Genomic DNA, 16,458 nt, shown 5'->3' on the forward strand with positions numbered 1-16,458 from the left:
AATTTAGAAATGTCATTATTTTCCTCTAATAAATTGATTCCCCAACATAACTACCAAATTCAGATACCAAGCAGCAATGCATTCTCTGGGCATTATTATTTTTTTCTTTTTTTCCTTTTTTTCTTTTTTGAGACGGAGTCTCACTCTGTTGCCTAGGCTAGAGTGCACTGGCATGATCTCAGCTCACTGCAACCTCTGCCTCCTGAGTTCAAGCTATTCTCGCTCCTCAGCCTCCCTAGTAGCTGTGACTACAGGCACGTGCCACCATGCCTGGCTAATTTTGTATTTTTAGTAGAGACGGGGTTTCACCATGTTGGCCAGGCTGGTCTTGAACTCCTGGCCTCAAGTGATTTTCCTGCCTCAGCCTCCCCAGGTGCTGGGATTACAGGCGTAAGCCACCACGCCCAGCCTCTGGGCATTATTCTTACTGCCCAGGTAATAGTATTTATTAAACATCTCTTTCTACAGCCTATTAAAGTAAAAATATAACAAGCGCATTTTTAGAAAAAAATAAAAATGCTTAAAAATAACAGCTAATGCATGGACTGGCTTCAGAGAAATCCATGAAATCTCAAAGTGTATGTGAAATTGTGAATATATACATATTCTAGGCAGAGGATAGATCCACAGCTTTCAACACATTCTCCAAGGAGTCTAAAGTACAATGAAAGGTTAACTGTTAATGCTGAGATGTCAGATTTAACTTGCCAGTAAAAGTTAACAGTTTCTCTGTAAATCCTTCCTACTCTCGCTAATTTACATTATTAGTACAGCATTCACAGCTGTACCAATTATAAGCTCAGTTAGAAAATACTTCTATTCCATTAGAAGTATTCCAGCTGAAGTTGCAACTCTTTCCACAAGAGTTAAGTTTTTGGGAAGGTTAAAAAACAACTTTCATGGCTAAACAAAGTCTCCGATTCATCACACAAGAATAAACATTACGTGGATAGATGGCCGGCCCAGAGTAACCCATCACATGTACTGAAAACAAAAATCATATAAACAAAGGTTAATCAATATTGTATATTCAAAGGACAGGTGACCACAAATATGTCCATAAAGATATTATAATGCTATTGTGTCATCTTTACTTAAAATGGCAATTACCACTGAAAAAATTTTAAAGTTGATTATTCCTTATGAGGTAAGTCAATTAATAACCTATTTAAAATGTATTAATAACAGACATGAAGAGATTAAGACATTTAATGCCCAATGTGAAAGAAAGCAATGGTACTAGACATACAATCTAAATACCTTTCAATTATTTCAATGTGTCCTTAGAAGCGTGAGCACATAATACGCAGATCTAAGGTAACCTAGGTTCTATGATCTCTACCAAGTGGTTTTATGCCTTTTGTTCAGAAAGGACCTCTCTGTATCATCTGTAAAATGGGGAAAATACTATTGTGGCAGAGATGCTGTTATACGCTCATCTGCTTCATTTTCCTCCTGAGCACAAAGCAGGACTACATTTTCCCATTCCACTTATGGCTAGGTGTGGCCACGTTATTAGTCCTGGCCAATGCAATCTGAGTATAATAATGTATGCCCTTTCAAGGACTGACCTCTAAATCATCCCTGAAAAAAAACCTTCAAGCTCTCTTTCTCTTCACACAATGGCTGGCTGAATGGAGTAATTCTAGTGAGGCAGAACTTAGAGGACAGAGGAGTCACAAGATGGAAAGAATCTGGATACCTGAGTACTCCACATGGTTCTTTGTGTCAGTGAGAAATAAATTGTTACTGTGTTCCACCATGAGATTTTGGGTTTTCTGTTACAGATACAATTATCTATCTTACTCACCTTAAAGCTGGAAAATATAATAAGATGAGGTAACAAAATTTAGATTAGCTTGGGGGGAAAGGTTTTTCAAATGCTATACAAATATGGGGTAGTGATAGAGTATATTTTGTTGAGTGAGTAAAGCATGCACTTTGGAGTCAGGATATCTTGAGTTCAAGTTCAGCCTCTGAAACTTACATTAACTATGTGACATTGGGTTAAATTACTAAGACTCAGTTTCTTCAATTGTAAAATGTGAATTACAGTACCTATAGTCCATAGATTATAAAGATTAAATAAAATAACACATCAAGAATTCAGTAAAGGGTATGGTACATATAATCACTTAAATATTACCTGTAAGTATACTCATCTGAGAAGATAGCACAAATGTATCTAAATGTACCATGTATTGGGTAAAAAAAAAAAAAAAAAAAAAAAAAAAAAAAAAAAAAAACTTACTACACATTAGGTTAGAAATAAAAACAAATGCTTGGCTCTGAAATAGCTTCCCTAATGAATAGGCACTTGGAAGTTTGGAATACATTATTAAAGCACACAAATTTCTCAAAGGTAAATATAAATAATGTACAGCTAGTACAAACCTACCTCAAGTGGTCTAATATTAAAAATTGAATAAATATTTCTAATTCAACTACTTATAAATGAGGGAGATGGGGATAATTCAACATATCATTAGTGTAGGTATCAGTTTCCAACAAGTTCTTTAGAAAGTAAATGCTTACCAAGACCCAGATATACTCTCTTGGGTTCTAGCCTTAAGATACTTTCTATAATCTCTCAGAAACAGAAACTCAAAGTTCAGAATAAGCTATTCCCATAAGCCACAAAGCCTCCCAAAAGAGGTATTTCTTAAACAGCTTCACAAACACGCACCTGCCACATCTACCTGTTTAAGTCCATATTTGATTGGGAGAAGAACAAAATGGTGCTTTGTGGTTTTAATAATACTCATTACAAGTAATATTCACTACTCAAGTTATTACAAAAAGTAAGCTGCTGCAGAAAGAAATAAAGCATTACTCATTCAATTTCTCCAATAAAAACATTTTCGTTAGCTTATTCCAGGCCCTCTTCGACAAGAAGAGCAAACAATACACCATTAGGGAAACCACAGGGAAAGCAGAGTGCAAAATGCCAGGTATGATCAAGTGCCCAGAGACATGTAAGTTTTTAAATAGGTTTTAAAAAGATACCTAGCTGTCAAAAATTTCCTTCAACTGGTTAAAATACACATTGCTGAAGAGAGACTAATTTGAATGCTGCATATCCAAAGGAAAACAGACACATTTTGCTTACTGTGTCTCTTGGTTCTCAACAGAAGGGAAACACTAACCTAGTATTAGATCTTAACCAAGTTTGTCTATGTTTTTGAATTTTAATTTCCATATTTGAAAACTAAGGTGATTAAGACCAGATAATGTCTAGGGTCCCTTAGTTCCAAAAGACTATGATAATAATATACAAATATATAGGCAGTTTTAATACACAGAATACTCTAGGTTAAGTAGATGATTACAATTTTCTAGGATAAACAAATAATTGTTGTTTCTGTTCTTTACAAAATGTCTCCAAATTCTCCCAAGTATTAGTATACTCTTCTTAGTAAATTCAGTGTCACAGTGAATTTTACCAAGTCTCATGATTAATCTGATTCTACTATTTGGACAATTAGAAGTATTAAGTGTTTGGACCAGGTGCGGTGGCTCACGCCTGTAATCCCGGCGCTTTGGGAGACCAAGGTGGGCAGATCACCTGAGGTCAGTAGTTCGAGACCAGCCTGGCCAACATGGTGAAACACTGTCTCTACTAGAAATACAAAATTAGCTGGGCGTGGTGGCACATGCCTGTAATCCCAGCTACTCCGGAGGCTGAGGCAGAAGAATTGCTTGAACCCGGGAGGTGGAGGTAGAGTAAGCCAAGACTGTGCCATTGCATTCCAGCCTGGATGACAAGAGCAAAACTCTGTCTCAAAAAAAAAAAGAAAAAAAAAATTAAGTGTTTGGACTAATCTTATCCTAACCACTTTCTCTGGAAATCCCTCAACTCCATACAAATTATTGATAACAGTAGCATCCCACCTCTCCAATTCTGGAAGCTCATTTGTCTCTTTCTCCTGAAGGACACCATGAGTAAGGGGGAGGGAAGACCTCTGGTTAGCTAAATCATTGTGTGTGCATGTAATTGAATGATATATGTACATAGGAGATAGAGTGCAATCTGTAACAGGTGTTTGGTAGAGATCCTAGAACTTAGTTTTAAAATTTTCTTCAAACTATAAGGTAATTCTCAGATGCAATAATATCTCTTGGGAACCAAGAGGCACAATAAGCAAAATGTGTCTGTTTCCCTTTGGATATGTAGTATTCAAATTAGCTTCTCTTTACACAAGTCTCCCGAAAATGAGATTAAAAACTCGTGTACAAAGGAAATATTATTAACTGTATAAGGAAAGAAAAGGGAGTATTTTCTAAAGACAGAAAAATTTAGGTAATAATTACACAGCAGGTAAACAATCATAAAGGTTTATCTCTGTTATGGTTTTCTTATTGAGAATTCAAAAGCAACAAGATCAGCTGGCCATGGTATGGTGGCTCATGCTTGCAATCCCAGCACTTTGGGAGGACAAGGCAGGCAGATTACTTGAGCTTAGGAGTTCAAGAGCAGCCTGGGCATCACAGTGAAACCCATCTCTACAAAAACTACACAAATTAGCTGGGTGTGGTGGTGCACATCTGTAGTCCCAGCTGCTTGGGAGGTTGAGGTGGCAGGGTTGCTTGAGCCCAGGATTTCCAGGATGCAGTGAGCTATGATCACACCACTGCATTCCACCTTGGGTGACACAGTGAGACCCTGTCTCTGAAAAAAATGAAATAGAAAAAAATTGAAAAATAAAAAAAAAGCAACATAATCAGTTTAACTACAATTCTAAAACAGACTATTAAATTAGATGTATCAGATATTTAACTAGTCAACTCCTGGGAGACAGTAATCCAAAGACTAATTTGAAAAAGTAGCCAACAAAAAACAGAGAGGGTCTTTTAAGTAAGTCAAGAAGATACAAAGAGTGAAAAGGCTACAAATTCTGGACCTATTTCACACAGACAAAAAAACTAGTCATGTAAAGGTCGCTGTGCTCATGCACTTACTTGCTCTTCTCAAGGGGCTGCACCAACTTTATGTGGCTGTGAAACCTATCCTTCTAGTGACTCTAGCATTCTAATCTAACCTATTTTGTAAGTAAGAAAACTGAATTTAGAGCTAGTAGGTTCGATGTATCACCACTATTCACATGAGGCTATTTAAATTAAAATTAAATTTTAGTTCCTCAGTTGTGCTAGTCACATTTCAATGCTCTACAACCATAGCTTGCTATTGGCTACCATATTGGACTGAACAGGTCTAGAACATTTCCTTCACCACAGAAAGTTCTATTGCACAGCACTGGTCTAGAGATGTGACTTACCCTCACAGCTAATGTGGCAGAGCTAAAGGCTCAGCGTTCTTTCTACTATCTTACTGCCTAGACTAGGCCTTCATTAATCACCTGGCACCCAAATTACCATATTAGCCTCTTTGTTAAAGTCTGCTTACAAATTTCCACTGGTTTCCCCGAGATGAAGAATAAATTTCAAGCTTCCTGTGGCATTAAAAGCCCTCCACAGTGCAACCTCAGTTTCTCACTGTTCTACATAAAAACCCCACACTTTAGCCAACTGACCTATTTGTTAAATATCTTAACAAAACATACATAGTTTCACCTCTATGAATTTTCCTACGCCTTTGTCTCTGCCTAGAGTATTCTTTTCCATCTTCACTGCTAGTCCTACTCCTCTTTCAAGGCCCAACTCCTATCTTATCTCCACAATCATTCTAGGTCAGTAACTATAAATAAGCATTACTAAAAGTTACTCCATGCTCTTATATACAAGTTTACAATTTTCTAAATATCGTCTAAATATTTTAATATTATTCTTTACTAGAAGGTGGGGAAAAAAGTTAGGCAGAGCAAAGGAGATCAGTGTATGTGTGGTGCTGATTACTACTTTAAACAGGGTGATCACAGTCTCATTGAAAGGGTGGCATTTAGCAGAGACCTGAAGGAGGTAAAAAGGAGGTGTTAGCTATGTGGAAATCTGGGGAAAGAGCATCCAAGGCACAGAACAGCCACTGCAAAGGCCCTAAGGGAGGAATGTGTCTGGTATGCTCAAGGAATAGCCAGGAGGCCCTAATATGGCTGAAAATAAATGAGCAAGGCAAAGACTATCTGAGATACATGAGAATGCCAGGTTGTGTGGGGTTAAGGCCACTGTAAGGACTTTGGCTTTTATTCTACGTGAGACAGGGAAACTTGGGTTTCTAAAGTGACAGAGATAGTTTAAAATCTAAGTTTAAAAGGATCATTCAAGTGTTGTGAACAGATAGGGGAGGTATCAAGGATGGTAGCACGGAGAACAGTTTAAAGACTACTGAAGTAATCTGTGAGAAAGATGACGATGGCACATCAGTGAAAGTGTTGAGGACATGTTTTGAAGGTAAAACTGTAAGGATTTCCTGATGGATTACAAGAGGATTTGGCCTGATTAATCAGAAGGCTGAAACTGCTAACCACTGAAATGGGGAAGGCTATGAAACACAAGTTTTAAGAGGGAGCCAAGACCAGAAGTTCATTTTTAGACATTTATACTTGAGATATCTCTTATACCTAGGTGGAGATGTATATCCAAATACCCGTTTGACAAGCCCAGAGTTTAGGAAAAAAGTAAAGCCTAGAGATGTAAATTTTGGAGTTGCTGTTATTTGGATGGTATGCAAAATCATGAACACAGATGAAATCACCAAAAAGTAAATACTAAAGAGTAGGGAATGAGGCCTGTAGCATCCCAACACTAAGATGTAGGGGAGAAGAGGCGAATCCAGTAAAGGAGACAGAAAAGGTGGAAGGCGGATCATGGAGGAATTACACCTTAAAGAAGTCAAAATCTGTTGGTCTATCCTACTAGTGTTTTACTCATTCCCCTCCCCCATGTCAACTACATCTTAAAAAGTATACAAAGAGCAAAGAAGGACCACCAAGTTAGGAGAAGAAAGAAACGATACAAGCAAAAATAACAAAATGTATCTTACAAGATATAATCGATTCCTGCTGAGACTGGAGGGTATTAAAACACTTCCTCTGATATTTCTCAGAATTAGAATTCTAACGAAAGGGCTGTTTAGTCTCTGACCGTCATAGCACATGATATAAAACAACGATAATTAGAGATTTTTGGTTTACTGAAGACTTTTGACTGTATAGTAGTTTCCTGTGGCTGCTGTAACAAACTACCACAAACTGGTTGGCTTAAGACAATGGACATTTCTCTTACAGTTCTGGAGGCCAGAAGTCCAAAATCCAGCAGGGCCGTGCTCCCACTGGGGCTCAAGGGGAGAATCTGCCCTTTGACTCTTCCAGCTTCTGGTGACTATAAGCATTCCTTGGCTTGCGGTTACATCACTCCGATCTCTGCCTCCATGAGCACACTGCTTCCTCCTTTTCTGTGTGTCGTCTTCTCTGTAATGTGTCTACTTGTCCCTTACAAAGACACTTGTCACTTGATTTTGAGGCTACCTGGATAATCCAGGATAATCTTATCTCAAGATTCTTAATTACATCTGCAAAACCCCTTTTTCCAAATAACATTTGCAGATTCTGGGGATTAGGATATGAACATTATCTTTTGCGGGGCTACCATGCAATGCACTACAATATGGTTCTGGAAATTTTTGCTAAGGACATCAGTAAGCTATGCTAAATTATGCAAAAATCTAAAGGATATTTAACGTTTGTGCATAATTTTAAAAATAGGCCAGGTGCAGTGGCTCACGCCTGTAATCCCAGCACTTTGGAAGGTTGACGTGGGCAGATCACTTGAGTCCAGGAGTTCGAAATCAGCCTGGCCAACATGGCAAAATCTCGTCTCTTGTAAAAAAAAAAAAAAATACAAAATTATTAGCTGGGTGTGGTGGCAGGTGCCTGTAATCCCAGCTACTGGCAGGCTGAGGAATGAGAATCGTTTCAACCTAGGAGGCAGTAAGCCAAGATTGCGTCACTGCACTCCAGCCTGGGTGACAGAGCGAAACTCTGTCTCCAAAAAAAAAGTTTTTATTTATTTATTTATTTTTATTTTTGAGACAGAGATTTGCTCGTCACCCTGCCTGAAGTGCAATGTCGCAATCTCGGCTCACTATAACCTCTACCTCTCAGGTTGGAGCGATTCTCCTGCCTCAGCCTCCCAAGTAGCTGGAACTGCAGGTGCCCACCACCACACCTAGGTAAATTTTTTTTGTATTTTTAGTAGAGACAGGGTTTCACCATGTTGGCCAGGCTGGTCTCAAACTCCTAACCTCCGGTGATCTGCCCACCTTGGCCTCCCAAAGTGCTGGGATTACAAGCATGAGTCACCATGCCTGACAAAAGTCGGTTTTATATTAAAGGGTATGGCTATAAGGAGAAATCTATTTGATATGGCTAGGTATACAACCAGAAGTCTCAACTGCCTACCAGGTAACCACTGCCACCCTTGCTTTGGATAAAAGAATTACAGTCATTGTACTATATACATCATATACCCTAAGAATATAGGCTTTTCTAAACGGTTATTTTATTTTCCCCACTTACGCACTCACACTACTTACCAGTTCCCATCCCCACTTTCCAAATGACCTTATTTCATGATTTTGATTTAAGGATGCCTATATAAAAAGTCCCATTTATTCCATACAAAAACTGAAAAACAGATTTGTTCAGGCAATATTAAATAGATGAGAGGTTTAAAATCTGGTGCTCAAACCAACCTAGTCGCCTCTCCTGATTCTATTTAAGAGCATCTTGTATTGATTTATTGTTACTGATTCCAATGTGGGAGGTAACAGTACATTCTATATGCACTAGTCTCATGGCAACTTCTATCCTGTTTTTTACACTGAGCCTTGCTCTGACTAGTTACTAATAATTAGAGGATCTCTTTTATAACAGTCTTGTCTGAGTAGCCCAGAGTGTTTCAAAGGCATAATTAACTTATACTAATCCAATGAAATAGAGGATGAATATCCTTCCTTATTTTATTTTATTTTAGAGATGGTGTCTCACTCTGTCGCTCAGGCTGGAATACAGTGGCACAATCTCAGCTCACTGCAACCTCTGCCTCCCAAGTTCAAGCGATTCTCCTGCCTCAGCCTCCCTAGTAGCTGGCATGACAGGTGCCTGCCACCAAGCCCAGCGAATTTTTGTATTTTTTAGTAGAGGCAGGGTTTCACCATGTTGGTCAGGCTAGTCTTGCCTGACCTCAAATGATCTGCCTGCCTCAGCTCCCCAAACTGCTGGGATTACAGGATTATACACGGGGAAAGACAGTAACGCGCAAAGTCATTTTGTGGGGAGATGTAAAACTGAGAGAAGACAGGTAGCCTCACTTTCAGCCCAACTCAATAACTCCAGTTCGAAGGTGTATGCAATTCTGTACTTGGCCTCAAAAGACACATCAATCAGTTAGAAAAAGACTACAAAAAGACAAAGAAGTTCTGCAGAAAGAAACATGTCATACAAAACGCCCCTAGAGCTACGCTGTCCAATATGAACAAAAGTATGTAAGGTCACTCATGATAATCTTTTGGATCTATTGGCTTAAATGCATTACGAAAACTAATTTTGCCTGTTTCCTTTTACTTCTTTAATGTGGCACTAGAAAATTTTAAATTATATTTGTGGCTCACATCGTATTTCTATTGGACAACACTGCTGAAGAGATAGTTATAAAATAAATAGCTTAGACTGTAGATACTTTAATTCTATTAGCAAATACTTACTCGACATCTTTTATTGTCAGGCTTATGCTAAGTGCTGAGACTTGAAGAGTGAACAAAGAAAATGGTCCCTGCCACCACAGAGCTTGCATTATCTCCTATACTTCTGCACATTTCACATAGTCTCATTTGTGATTATGCATTAGAATAACTTGATTTAGGATACCTTACCATTTTCAGGGGCAAATACCAATACTTGACTTAGAAATCACAAAATATAAATCAATAGATTGATGCTAATGAGTTTATTCTTGTGATACAATATTTATATTAATATGTTACATAATATTTATCTGGAAGCCTAACATCATCACATTCCCAAAAGCTTCTCCTGGTTTCTTGCTCCTTCCCTCTAACAACACTGGCTCCCTCCTTATGGCTCACTTCTACCAGAGTCTCTTCAATTGGCAACCTGCCTGCTATTCAAATCATAAGGACTACTTTTATCCTCAGGGGTCTCCCCAACAGGACAGAAGTTAAAAATGCTAAGTATACATAATTTCATGGGGCCAACTCCAGTTTTTTGAAACAAAGACTTAAGTTTCAAAGTTTCTTTTGGGTGTAAACAAGCTAAGGTGATTTCTGAGCAGGATTTTTGCTTCGGAATTCAATGCACAAACTTATTTGAGAGTTAAAACAACTGATCACTTCTGTCATATTGAGAGTTTCATGTAACAAAACCTTCCCTAATAGGACTTCTAAAACAAATTAACAGTAATTCTTTAGTAAATGATTTATAAAATAAAATACTAGATAACATCAATAGGATAAGACTAATGGTTTTAAGGCTAATGGCACAGCTTTTAAAAAAGTTATCAATAAAAATAATTCTTCAGGTGTTAATGACAGTGATAAAGAGAGCAATGCAAGCAAAACCTAATTTATCAAAAAGTGTTACTTTTTTCCACTTTGATATAGAAAGTATCACTGACATATGATAGCTTTTGAGAAACAAATGAAATACACAAGTTTTAAACACCCAAAGTGATTTCACTGCCTGTTTGGTTGAAGCCTACCACCATCTGAAATACAGGTATGTTTAGCAAGGAAATATTATCCCTTAGTCTTTAGCTGTGCAGGTATGGTTAAGTAAATGAGTTGTTTCAACGTTAGACATCTTCTATCTAAGCTAACAAAGAACTGGCATGACTTAAAAAAAGAAAATTCATAATTACTCCTAGTTGGAGAAAAAAAATTCCTAAGTAAAGAAAAATTTAGCTATTCTCCGTAAGTAGTAAGATGAATATTTTGATAAATAGCTTTTAAGCTGAAGTACTACTCCATATATAATCATGGGTCCTTTCAGACAATCTAAATTAAACTACCATTTTGCTATGATGTGCTAGTTGGCCAAATACAATGCAATACGCAATCAAATGTAAATTTAGAAATTCAACTTTACTTTGGGCTTTTGCCCAAGGTGGCCTAATTTTTATCTTGGCAAAGAATGTTAAAAGAGCATAAGCTTATTAGTTCAGTACAAAACCAGCCTGCATTTGACAGTCAGTTTTCACTTATTAATGACATTAGAAAAACGAATAACAATTCCCTAAGATTTCCTATATAACCCGAGTAGAGAGGATATAAGTGAGCAATTCAGATGTAAATATTAATATAACAAAATTTATCTCCAGCTTACCCTGTGCCCAGCACTTGACTAGGGACTTTTACATGTTATCACAAATATTTTGCCTTTTTTTCCCTACTTGGAAATTACAGAAAACTACGTATCTCAACCATCTGTGCCCTGTAGATTAAAAACGGCAACAACAAACTATGTGTGTTGGAGAAGGGGGGGAAATAATTTGAAACCAAAAAATTTCTATATAAATCTAAGTAAGTGTTCAAGATACAAACTGCTGCAACAAAAAAAACCGTGGGGGGGAGGGGGTGTCAGAATCTTCCATAATATACAAGTGATTATTTCAAATAGTTGAAACAAAAAGTTTGCTTTTAATTACCCATATTTAATTCTAAACAACCCCATAACAAATAGTATCCTTCAATCCAACCCCATTAAAATAGAGGTGACCCAAGTGTCTTACATCCTCAACTGCAAACATACTGCTTTACGACTTCACTTACATTCAAATTTGGGAAGTGCATTTACTTTCCACCAAGATGCTAAGTATTTTATTTATTCATCCATGTTCTTGAATGAAGTATCTTTAAAAATACGAATCTTAGCACCTCTCGTATGTTAGGCAGAAAATAAGTTTCAGTCAAGCAAAATACATAAAAAACTCAAGAAATCACCAAAATTTTTTTTAAAATCCCAACACTGTCTGGTTGACAGTATGGACAGTTCTTTATATTAAGTCTACTGATCAACTGAGGCATCCCCTAAATGAGAAAACAAAATTTCCAATGGCCACTATTTGGTACTAAGAATTGGGTTATGCTTCAACTCCTAAAATGATTTTGCAGTTTTAAAAATTAATCTTACTGGAATCTCCTGGAAGATGAGATAGTGAAAAAAATACACTCACATTAGTTGCCAACTGTAATTTTTTCCTCAAAGACACCTTGCGATGACATTAAAATATTTTCCGTGGACACGTAAAATTTAAACCTCAGTTAAATTTTATACAGTAATTTAAAGAAAGAGAACATTAAGCAGGGCATTAAACTAACAAATTTTAAAAGTGTTTTTTTTAGCATAATTTGGTTTATTAAGTCCCAAGACTTAATTCTAAATTTTTAGCATGAAACTGTAACAAGAAAAGAACATTTGAAAATACGATCATCGCCATTTTCTAAATAGAGAAGTATTTACATTTTAACTCAATTCAGATAGTTCAGTGTTAAAGAAGCATAAACAGGCAAATACAGTAATGGCTTGTATTATAAACAGAAGTGGTAAAATGTGTATTAAGACGGGTAATGGCAAAACTGAAAATAAAACTTAGGCAAACCGTCAGACTTCAAACAACCAAAACTCAATGAATCTAGGTTAAAATAAGAAAAGATATAAAAAACAATGAAAAGACAGCCATGTTCTTTTAAAAAAAAAAAAGTGGAATGTAACGATCACAATTTAAGACAACCGATCAAAGGGCTGCTTTAAGCCTCTACTGTTTACTAACACTTAAAATTAGCATTTCTAGCCAACATCTAGGTTTGAAAATTGCAGCGGCACTTAAACGCTGTCTTTTCTAACGTCACCCCAACAGAACATTCTGCAACATTGTGGACAGTAAACATTAAGCAGAGTAAAGCATCGTTCGTGTATTTATATCTCCAAGGGCCAATGGGAAAAAATTAAACGTTTCTCTCTCCCATATATAGCCTTAACCACTCTCTTCCCTCTTTTTATTTACTGCCCTTGTCGCGGGGTTAATGAACCCTAAACTTCTTTTTCTTCTTCCCATTAATGGAAATGGGAAAAAAAGAGCAACTGCAGAGTGGAACCCAGATAGGAAAAACTGAAAATTCATAGTAGTATTACTTGCTGGGCGAGGGCTGGGAACACCCTAAAGGCTTAGCATGGAGAGACAATCCCGGAAGACCCCCGTTAACACATACTTCACCCCAAGGCTACACCATTTTGGTGTGGTGTGTAATTTTTGCTTTTGAAGGAGGTAGTAGCAGTCCCAGACTAACCTTCCTCGGAACACAGCTCCCCTCCCTAGGGCCCCAGGCAGCACGGCTTGCGGGGCGATGTCCCGGCTCCGAATTTGCAGCGAGGCCCGGAAATCGGTCCCGTTAGAGCCGATTTCACCCGTCAGGAATGCGTTCCGCCCCCGCCGCCTCCCCGCGGCAACCGCCCCTGGGTCTCCCCCGCTTTAGGGGCAGAAGACAGCTCGAGGGAGCGCCGCCTCGGCCCGTCACAATATCGCCGGGCCGGCCGCCGGCCGCACAGGCACCCGGGCCAGGAGGACAGGGCTTGGGGCGGATCCCACGCTCCACCTCGGCCCCCGCGGCCCGGGAGGCGCCCGCGCCTGGGCCGGGTAGGGGACCCGGAGCTGCCCGAGGCCTGACCCCCTAAGCCGGCCACGGCCCCGAGCCCACGCTGGACACTGGAGGAGACGCCTTTCCCACCGGACTTCCGAATCCATTTCTGTCCCGGGGAGGGGCGCGAGGGCTGTGGCCCGGCCAGAGCTCCCCGGGTCGTAAGCGAGAGCCGCCCCTTTTCTCCCGCTCCGGGGCGCAAGCTCCTCCAGGTGCCCGCCCGTACCTTTAACTCCTCAGAGCGGCGGCAGCGCAGGGTGGCAGGCGAGTAGGCCCATCTCCCAGCAGCGGCGACAGCAGCCTCAGGAAGCGCGGGGGAGGGTCCCTCCGATGTGCCGAGGCGCCTCTCAACCTGGGCGGAGACGACGGAGGGGAGGAGTCCCGACGGCCGCTTTCCCGAACTCCTCCTCCGCAGTTGTGGCTCGACGACTGCTCCCGAGAACCAGCGCCGCAACTACCACCTCCCCCTCCCGCAGCCCCGGCTTTCCCCTCCTCCTCCCACTTCTTCCTCCAGCCCCCGGCCGCCCCGCCCCGCCCCGCCCCGCCCCGCCCCGGCGCGCCGCCCGCGTGCTGTGCGTCATGGCGTCACGCCCACCGGGCCCGCTGCGGGCGGCTCTGGACGAGGTTGTTCCCTCGCGCGCGGTTGTTCCCTTGCGCACGTTCGTTCAGCGCCCGCGCAGGAGCCGCCCCGCCGCACCCGGGTGGCCCGGACTGCGGCCCCCACGCCTGTCCCTGGCGGAGGGGACTTCGTCTCGAGCGCGCCGGGCAGTGGGGCCGGTGTCTCCCTGTCCGGTTCTCCGTGGCCCAGAGAGCGTCTCCTCCAAGGACAGGTCGGGGTGGCTGGAGCTGCGCCCGGTTGAAGGGAGTTGCCAGACTCGGCGACCCTGGCTCTTGGCAGTTTGCCGGGCATTATTCATTCCTTTGTGTTCTCAGGGTTCACCTGCTAGATTGGCAGGCCCAGGGAGAGAAGTGCCGGGATGTTGCAGCTCTCGGCGAGGAAATGTCCTTTCCCAGAGGACGGCAGCACCCTGTGCGTCTGCAGCCGCCCTCTTAGTGGACCTGTCTTTGCAGAGGCTGTTAGGAGCAGTACTTAGCCACAATAGCAAGCCTACGTGAGGGTTTGGAGAGTATCTTCCATTCATCTCTTTTATTTCATTTTTTTTGCTATTTTGCAGTCAGGTAATCAGAATTCCTATTTCATCTCTAATACATTCCTAATTACTTTAATCCAGCTTTATTTGTTCCTTCCTCTCATATCTTTTCAGCCAGTCATATCCCCTTTGAATGTTTCAATCTACACTAGTCTTGGTATTGTTAGTTGAATAAACAAATTCCGTCTGGGCCTGGTGCATTTCCTCCTGGTTTATTTCTCTTCAAGATTTAGATCACTCTAACATGGAATACTGAGAAACGTATGTGATAGAGGCTGGACAGAATGTCCATTTTGCCATCTGTTACTTAACTAAATATATCACTCTCTCAGTCCTTGTTTAGTGTGTCTGTGTAATTTAAATTAGAAACAAACCAAGGAGCCATGGTCTTTCCGAATGTACTTGGTATCTTTGGTAACCCAGTAAATGTTTACCAATTAGAAAATTGAACAAGCTAGGCAATTTAGGTTTAAGTGTCTTTGGCCTCAAATCTTAAAGGAAGTAATTATGGGTATGTTTATTTTCATTTATGGGAAGTTTTAAAGCTGTTATACCTTTAAATGCTACTTGAAGGCTGCCAGCGACTTTACAGATGGGATGCTTTAAGCCTACAGATAGCACAAGAATAGTAAGTTAAGTACCCATACATAATATCCTTCTTGAAAATATATCAACATGTTGGCCGGAAGCGGTGGCTCACGCCTGTAATCCCAGCGCTTTGGGAGGCCGAGGCGGGCGGATCACGAGGTCAGGAGATCGAGACCATCCTGGCTAACATGGTGAAACCCCGTCTCTACTAAAAATACAAAAAATTGTCTGGGCGTGGTGGTGGGCGCCTGTAGTCCCAGCTACTTGGGAGGCTGAGGCAGGAGAATGGCGTGAACCCGGGCGGCGGAGCTTGTAGTAAGCCGAGATCGCGCCACTGCACTCCAGCCTGGGCGACAGAGCGAGACTCCGTCTCAAAAAAATAAAAAAAAAGAAAGAAAATATATCAACATGTTAAACAACATTTCAGCACAGATGGGGCACTGGCTTGAAAGGAGATTTTGAATAAAGAAGCTGTGCGGAATGAAAATAGTCTTACACTCTGTACAACTGTCATATTTTCCAGAGATACTGCTTCTGGCTTTCTTGTCTTCCTAAAAATTAGAAGGACTTTCTATTCTTCACTAGGCCAAATAAATCTATTAAAAAACAAATACCTATTGAACATCCCCAACTTGAATTCCTAGAGGCACCTCAGACTCAGGCTAAGATGTAGTTTGTCCTTTCCTCAAAGCGTGCTTCTTTCATTCACCCAGACACAAGCCAGAAACCTAGGATTCTTCCCAGGCCCCATTCTTTTTGTCCCTTCCAATTCATAACTAACCACCAAGTCCTGTTTATTATACCCCGGAAATATCCCTGTGCTCTCCTATATCTCCCTCTGCTTTTAGAGCAGTGTTTTCAACTTTGGCTGCATATTCTTATGTCCACGTTGCACCCAACAATTAAATCAGAATCACTGAGGGTGGTGTTCAGGCATCAGTAGTTTTTAAAACTCCCCAAGTGTGCTGGGCATGGTGGCTCACACCTGTAGTCCTAGCACTTTGAGAAGCAGAGTTGGTTGGATCACTTGAGTCCAGGAGTCCAAGACCAGCCTGAGCAAGATGGTGAAAATACAAAAATTGGCCTGGCATGGTGGCCCACGTCTGTAGTCGC

The 16,458-nt window shown here is 40.6% G+C and overlaps 1 protein-coding gene across 9 annotated transcripts in view; it reads right to left on the reverse strand.

Moving 5' to 3' along the window:
• Positions 1-14,159, reverse strand: part of RNF19A (ring finger protein 19A, RBR E3 ubiquitin protein ligase) — a 116,792-nt gene extending 102,633 nt beyond the window's left edge. For 3 of the 9 annotated variants that reach the window (XR_008509431.1, XM_063726441.1, XM_054519235.2), the window contains exon 1: positions 13,833-14,124. The gene's annotated coding sequence lies outside the window, so the exon portion shown is untranslated. Of the gene's footprint in view, positions 1-13,258; positions 13,532-13,832 lie in introns of those variants that run through there. The other 6 variants (XM_054519240.2, XM_054519237.2, XM_024251213.3 and 3 more) reach the window with 3 other exon arrangements.
• Between the last annotated feature and the right edge of the window lie 2,299 nt (positions 14,160-16,458).

Source organism: Pongo abelii, chromosome 7 (assembly GCF_028885655.2).
Source record: "Pongo abelii isolate AG06213 chromosome 7, NHGRI_mPonAbe1-v2.0_pri, whole genome shotgun sequence".
In the NCBI taxonomy this organism is placed as follows: domain Eukaryota; kingdom Metazoa; phylum Chordata; class Mammalia; order Primates; family Hominidae; genus Pongo; species Pongo abelii.